This window comes from Lipotes vexillifer, unplaced genomic scaffold (genome assembly GCF_000442215.2).
Source record: "Lipotes vexillifer unplaced genomic scaffold, Lipotes_vexillifer_v1.1 scaffold202, whole genome shotgun sequence".
Classification (NCBI taxonomy): Eukaryota; Metazoa; Chordata; class Mammalia; order Artiodactyla; family Lipotidae; genus Lipotes; species Lipotes vexillifer.
The window spans coordinates 1,141,508-1,148,591 of record NW_006777228.1 but is presented as its reverse complement, the minus strand read 5'-3'; positions in this window follow the sequence as shown (position 1 = coordinate 1,148,591).

The following is a 7,084-nucleotide window of genomic DNA, read 5'->3' as shown; positions in this document are numbered from 1 at the left end:
GTTTGAATTTTCTGAGAAGTGATAAAATTTTCTGAGAAGTGATAAAATTTTCTGAGAAGTGATAGGAGAAAAATATATATACACATATATGTACATATATATGTACAATCACACATATACACACACATATGTGTGTGTATATATATAATGTGTATATATGTAGGATGCACATCATCTCAAAATGTAGTATGCAAAATATATGCATACACATATATATACACACATATATACACACATGTATGTTTATGTATGTAATACATGTATATATGTATGATACATACCTCAAACTTATGCAAAAATTGACAAGTAGAAAAGAAAAAGAGTCAAATCCTTAATTATGTTGGAAAATTATAGTGCAGCTTTTGGAAATTCATAGAAAAGTCAGGAAATAAGTATTAGCAACACTATAGAAGGCTCGAATAACACAACTACTGCTTTTGAGCTAATGACATATACTAAAAACAATCCATAAAATCATCTGGATAAATATTATTTTCCACTGCATATATAATAGTCGTCCATATTGGTCATGTGTGGGCTCTGAAAGTTAGTCTGTCAAATTTTAAATTCAGAAATCATAGAAATTATCTTTTCTAACCATAATGAAATTATGCTAAGAAACAATTTTCAAAAGATAACTAAAAATATTCTATATGTTTAGAATTAACTACATATTACTAAATTACCCAGAAGAAATAAAATAAAAATCAGGAAACTGTTTATGTTGAAAATAGAGTGTGTAATAAAATCTGTACGATACAGCTAATATTGTGCTTAAAGAAAATATTATAATGTTAATATATATTACAAAAAAAGGTGAAAATAAATGCTTACATCTCAAAAAGTTACAGGAAAAAATTAAATGAAGCTCAAAGAAAATAGAAGAAAGAAAAAGTAATAAAAATCTCCATTTTATAAGGCCAGCATAACCTTGATAATAAAACCTAACAAGGACATTAGAGAAAAGGAAAATTGCAAGTCGATCTCTTCAAAGAAAATAAATATAAAAATCCTAAACAAATATTAACAAACCAAATCTCACAATAAATTTTATATACATATATACACATATACAGAGATGTATAAACCAATCAAATAGAATAAAATAGAAAAGCATGATTTTCTAGGGAAACTCCTAAGGTTTAGGTTAGGTTGTGCACTATCTCAACTTCTATTTAACATTTTACTGGATATTCTAGACAGCATGATAAGGCAAAGATAATAAAATTGTAAGGACTGATAAGGATGTGGTAAGAAATGTGATAAGTAATATAGAGGTGATAAGGAAGTTATATGAAGTATGATAAGTGATAAGAAATGAATGTTATTATATGCAAGTGATACGACTATGTATGCAGAAATCCATATATATTATAAAGAAAACTGTTAATATCAATAAGGAAATTTAAAAGGTTTGTGGGTCACAAGGTCAATATACATAGAATTGTAAATTTTTTATCAGTTACACTGTCTTGGTCAAAAATCTCACTTCTCATTTCCTTCACCAGCTTAAACTCAAGATCCCCACACCTTCTCGTTGCATTTTATCTAAAAGCCTCTAGATCTGATAGCTTTGGAGAATCTGTCCCCAGCCATTCAACTAAGTCTCTTACAAATGCCAACCTCAACTTGAACTGTATATAGAAAAATCAATTAAATGTTGATACCTATTACAAAATTTTAAAAGCAACCCTTCAGTTGTTGTCAAATTTGATACTGGATAAGCATTCTTTTATTTATCTTTATATAGTCATTCTGGACCTGACAAAACATCTCTTCAGTAAATATTTATTGAATGAATGAATAAATAGGGATTGGTTAATATAAATCTACTCTCTTGGTCATATGAAGTTAATCTACATTTTAAAAAATATAGTGTTTATTTAGATATTTTAGTTCTAAGCCTGGTAAAGCAACTAATAATTTCCAGATTAAAATTTACATATTTACCCACAGCCAACATCATCCTCAATGGCGAAAAACTGAAAGCATTTCCACTAAGGTCAGGAACAAGACAAGGTTGCCCACTCTCACCACTCTTATTCAACATAGTTTTGGAAGTTTTAGCCACAGCAATCAGAGAAGAAAAGGAAATAAAAGGAATCCAAATCGGAAAAGAAGAAGTAAAGCTGTCACTGTTTGCAGATGACATGATACTATACATAGAGAATCCTAAAGATGCTACCAGAAAACTACTAGAGCTAATCAATGAATTTGGTAAAGTAGCAGGATACAAAATTAATGCACAGAAATCTCTGGCATTCCTATATACTAACGATGAAAAATCTGAAAGTGAAATCAAGAAAACACTCCCATTTACCATTGCAACAAAAAGAATAAAATATCTAGGAATAAACCTACCTAAGGAGACAAAAGACCTGTATGCAGAAAATTATAAGACACTGATGAAAGAAATTAAAGATGATACAAACAGATGGAGAGATATACCATGTTCTTGGATTGGAAGAATCAACATTGTGAAAATGACTCTACTACCCAAAGCAATCTATAGATTCAATGCAATCCCTATCAAACTACCACTGGCATTTTTCACAGAACTAGAACAAAAAATTTCACAATTTGTATGGAAACACAAAAGACCCCGAATAGCCAAAGCAATCTTGAGAACAAAAAATGGAGCTGGAGGAATCAGGCTGCCTGACTTCAGACTATACTACAAAGCTACAGTAATCAAGACAGTATGGTACTGGCACAAAAACAGAAAGATAGATCAATGGAATAGGATAGAAAGCCCAGAGATAAACCCATGCACATATGGTCACCTTATCTTTGATAAAGGTGGCAGGAATATACAGTGGAGAAAGGACAGCCTCTTCAATAAGTGGTGCTGGGAAAACTGGACAGGTACATGTAAAAGTATGAGATTAGATCACTCCCTAACACCATACACAAAAATAAGCTCAAAATGGATTAAAGACCTAAATGTAAGGCCAGAAACTATCAAACTCTTAGAGGAAAACATAGGCAGAACACTCTATGACATAAATCACAGCAAGATCCTTCTTGACCCATCTCCTAGAGTAATGGAGATAAAAACAAAAATAAACAAATGGGACCTAATGAAACTTCAAAGCTTTTGCACAGCAAAGGAAACCATAAACAAGACCAAAAGACAGCCCTCAGAATGGGAGAAAATATTTGCAAATGAATCAACTGACAAAGGATTAATCTCTAAAATTTACAGGCAGCTCATGCAGCTCAATAACAAAAAAATAAACAACCCAATCCAAAAATGGGCAGAAGACCTAAATAGACATTTCTCCAAAGAAGATATACAGACTGCCAACAAACACATGAAAGAATGCTCAACATCATTAATCATTAGAGAAATGCAAATCAAAACTACAATGAGATATCATCTCACACCAGTCAGAATGGCCATCATCAAAAAATCTAGAAACAATAAATGCTGGAGAGGGTGTGGAGAAAAGGGAACACTCTTGCACTGCTGGTGGGAATGTGAATTGGTTCAGCCACTATGGAGAACAGTATGGAGGTTCCTTAAAAAACTACAAATAGAACTACCATATGACCCAGCAATCCCACTACTAGGTATATACCCTGAGGAAACCAGAATTCAGAAAGAGTCATGTACCAAAATGTTCATTGCAGCTCTATTTACAATAGCCCGGAGATGGAAACAACCTAAGTGCCCGTCGTCGGATGAATGGATAAAGAAGATGTGGCACATATATACAATGGAATATTACTCAGCCATAAAAAGAAACGAAATTGAGCTATTTGTAATGAGGTGGATAGATCTAGAGTCTGTCATACGGAGTGAAGTAAGTCAGAAAGAGAAGGACAAATACCGTATGCTAACACATATATATGGAATTTAAGAAAAAAAAATGTTATGAAGAACCTAGGGGTAAAACAGGAATAAAGACAGAGACCTACTGGAGAACAGACTTGAGGATATGGGGAGGGGGAAGGGTGAGGTGTGTTAGGGCGAGAGAGAGACATGGACATATATATACTAACAAACGTAAGGTAGATAGCCAGTGGGAAGCAGCCGCATGGCACAGGGAAACCGGCTCGGTTCTTTGTGGCTGTCTGGAGGGGTGGGATAGGGAGGGTGGGAGGGAGGGAGACAAAGAGGGAAGAGATATGGGAACATATATATATGTATAACTGACTCACTCTGTTATAAAGCAGAAACTAACACACCATTGTAAAGCAATTATACCCCAATAAAGATGTTAAAAAAAAAAAAAAAAATTTACATATTTAACAAACAGTGGAAATATTTTTATTATTTAGAAACTAAATAGGTAATAAGTTAATCTGCTCATGATTAATCAATATTACCAGTAGATGGTAATTAAGCTATCATATATACCTTATCCTTGTTTAGAGGGAAAAATAAATGGATTGAACATGATTTAAACATTTGTAGTTCCCAAGCTTTAATTTTCTGCCTCAGGTCAGGAAGTTACTAAATATTCTACAGTTAGGCAGTATAGCTTTAATGATATTAAGGTTTTTGACACTTGGTAAATGTTTTTACTCTAGGTAAAATTTTTTTAAATCTAGATATAAAATATGTTGCTGTTTATGACTGTTCAGTAATTCTTAATATGTGCTATTTATAGTGGCTTTGGAAAATAAGAAGATAATTTTCTAACGTATTTTGAGCACAAACTGGGAGACACAATCTAGGTGGTTTGGATTCAGTAGTAGACAAGAAGTTTTTTTGGCATTGTGGAACTTGTATTATTTAAGCAGAACAAATAATTTACCTAGCTCTCTTCACTTATATGCCTTATTTTGTACTCTTTAATCTTGCATGTTTCTTTTGTCCATGATTTCCAAAATGAAATGCTGCTGCGTTTCAAAAAACACATGACTTGCAATAACTGTAATAGATTTTAATTAAATTGTCTCTTAAGAGCTAATGGCTTAGGCTTCCCTGGTGGCACAGTGGTTAAGAATCCGCTTGCCAATGCGGGGGACATGGGTTTGAGCCCTGGTCCGGGAAGATCCCACATGCCGCAGAGCAACAAAACCCATGCGCCACAGCTACTGAGCCTGCGCTCTAGAACCTGCGAGCCACAACTACTGAGCCCACGTGCCACAACTACTGGAGCCTGTGCTCTGCAACCGCAACAAGAGAAGCCACGAGAATGAGAAGCCCGCACACCGCAACGAAGAGTAGCACCTGCGAGGCTTCCCTGGTGGCACAGTGGTTAAGAATACACCTGGCAATTCAGGAGACACGGGTTTGAGCCCTGGTCTGGGAAGACCCCACATGCTGCAGAGCGACTAAGCCCGTGTGCCACAACTACTGAGCCTGCGCTCTAGAGCTCGCATGCCACAACTACTGAAGCCTGCATGCTCTAGAGCCCATGTTCTGCAACAAGAGAAGCCTGTGCACCACAACGAAGAGTAGACCCCGCTCGCTGCAACTAGAGAAAGCCCGCGTGCAGCAACGAAGACCCAATGCAGCCAAAAATAAATAAACAAAATAAAATAAATAAATAATTTTTTAAAAAAGAGCTAATGGCTCTTATGCTTAGTTTATGAGACCTGTGATTAATAAGAATTAGCAAATGTAATTGATTTCTAATTCTCAAGTACATTAATTCTCTAATTCCACCAGTATAGTATTTACACATATGAATTTTACAGATATGCATGGAAGGGAAAAAGATTACTTTAGTATAAACCTGTTTGCATAAGGACTAACATCATACGTAAAGTCAGTTCATCGTGACTTCAAAAATTTTCTGATTCATTAAAGAGTCGAGAGGATTTTGTCTTTGAAATAGTTTGGTTTATCTTAGCCCTCTTTTTTTGAAATATTATCATTTCTTTCATTGTTTCAGTATTTATGTATGTCACATAAATGGAGTCTTTATTAACTGTTATGATCCCCATATTCTCATACCTCAGGTCCTTTTATTTTCCACCCTTCCTCAGTGAATTTGGCTCAGCTAGAGTAAGGAACTGATTTGTTATATGGGGAAATATCTGCTCAAGTTGAGTATAGCATAGTAGTATATACCAGGACTCCTGCACTAAGAAAATATTAGTAACTGGTTTACTCTTGTTTACTCTATTACACTAGAGTATATTATGGACAGTCTTGTTTGCTTAGAGTTTCCCGTATTTTTATTTCATTCATTTTATCTCAGTAACAGCAAGCAATACCAATTCAAAGTTAAAGTAGCAATGCCTTTCTCTCAGTGCACTATTTGTACAAAATATTTTGTGGACAGCAAACACAATCATATGAATTATATTAATTTTCCACCATTCTCTGCCAGTCCCAAATCCTCCTCTTTCTTCTCTTCCTGCAGACCTGAGTACCGTTCCATTCACACACCGTTTGTCTCTTCGTGGGTCATATTAATGCAGCATGATTTACGATAGAGTCTAAAAATGACTCTGAGTGTACTTTTTGTATTTTTTTTCTGACAGCAACAGATTCAAAATATCAAGAGTAGCAAAAAGAAGATATAAACATGGAATCATTAGGGAGCAATACAGACGGCGTAAAATATTATTACTCAGATCATTCATCATTTGATGCAGTGAACATATAGTTTCTCAAATTGTTAACCATTTCTCACAAGAAGAAACAGCTGAAAAATATCAAGATCAATTTCATTTGAATCTTCAAATTTCATGCCAAGATCTGCTTTCTAGAGAAGAGATGCCAGGATCATGTCTTTAAAATAAAAGAAAAAAAAAAAAAGTAAAATTCAGCTTGATTTAGTTGGGAATATTTTTATGTTAATTTCAAAATTATAATTTTGATATGACCGAAGTTATATGCCAAATACATTTCTCAATTAACTTACAAAAAGTATAAATATTAAAATCTTTAAAACAAGTTTATAAATCGCCTCTTTTAGAAATTCCAGCTTACTAAGAAATATGACACAGAATCTGAAAGATAAAAAATGGTCATCTGAACTGAGAAGGAGTCTGAAAAACATGGTTTGCTGCCCATTAGTTGTTTGCAGCATGTGGTTTCAGGATGAACTTACATGTGTGCTAGGAAAAGCAATGAAAGGGGAAAAGGTCATTATCTTTATGTACCTAGTGTTTTTATTTT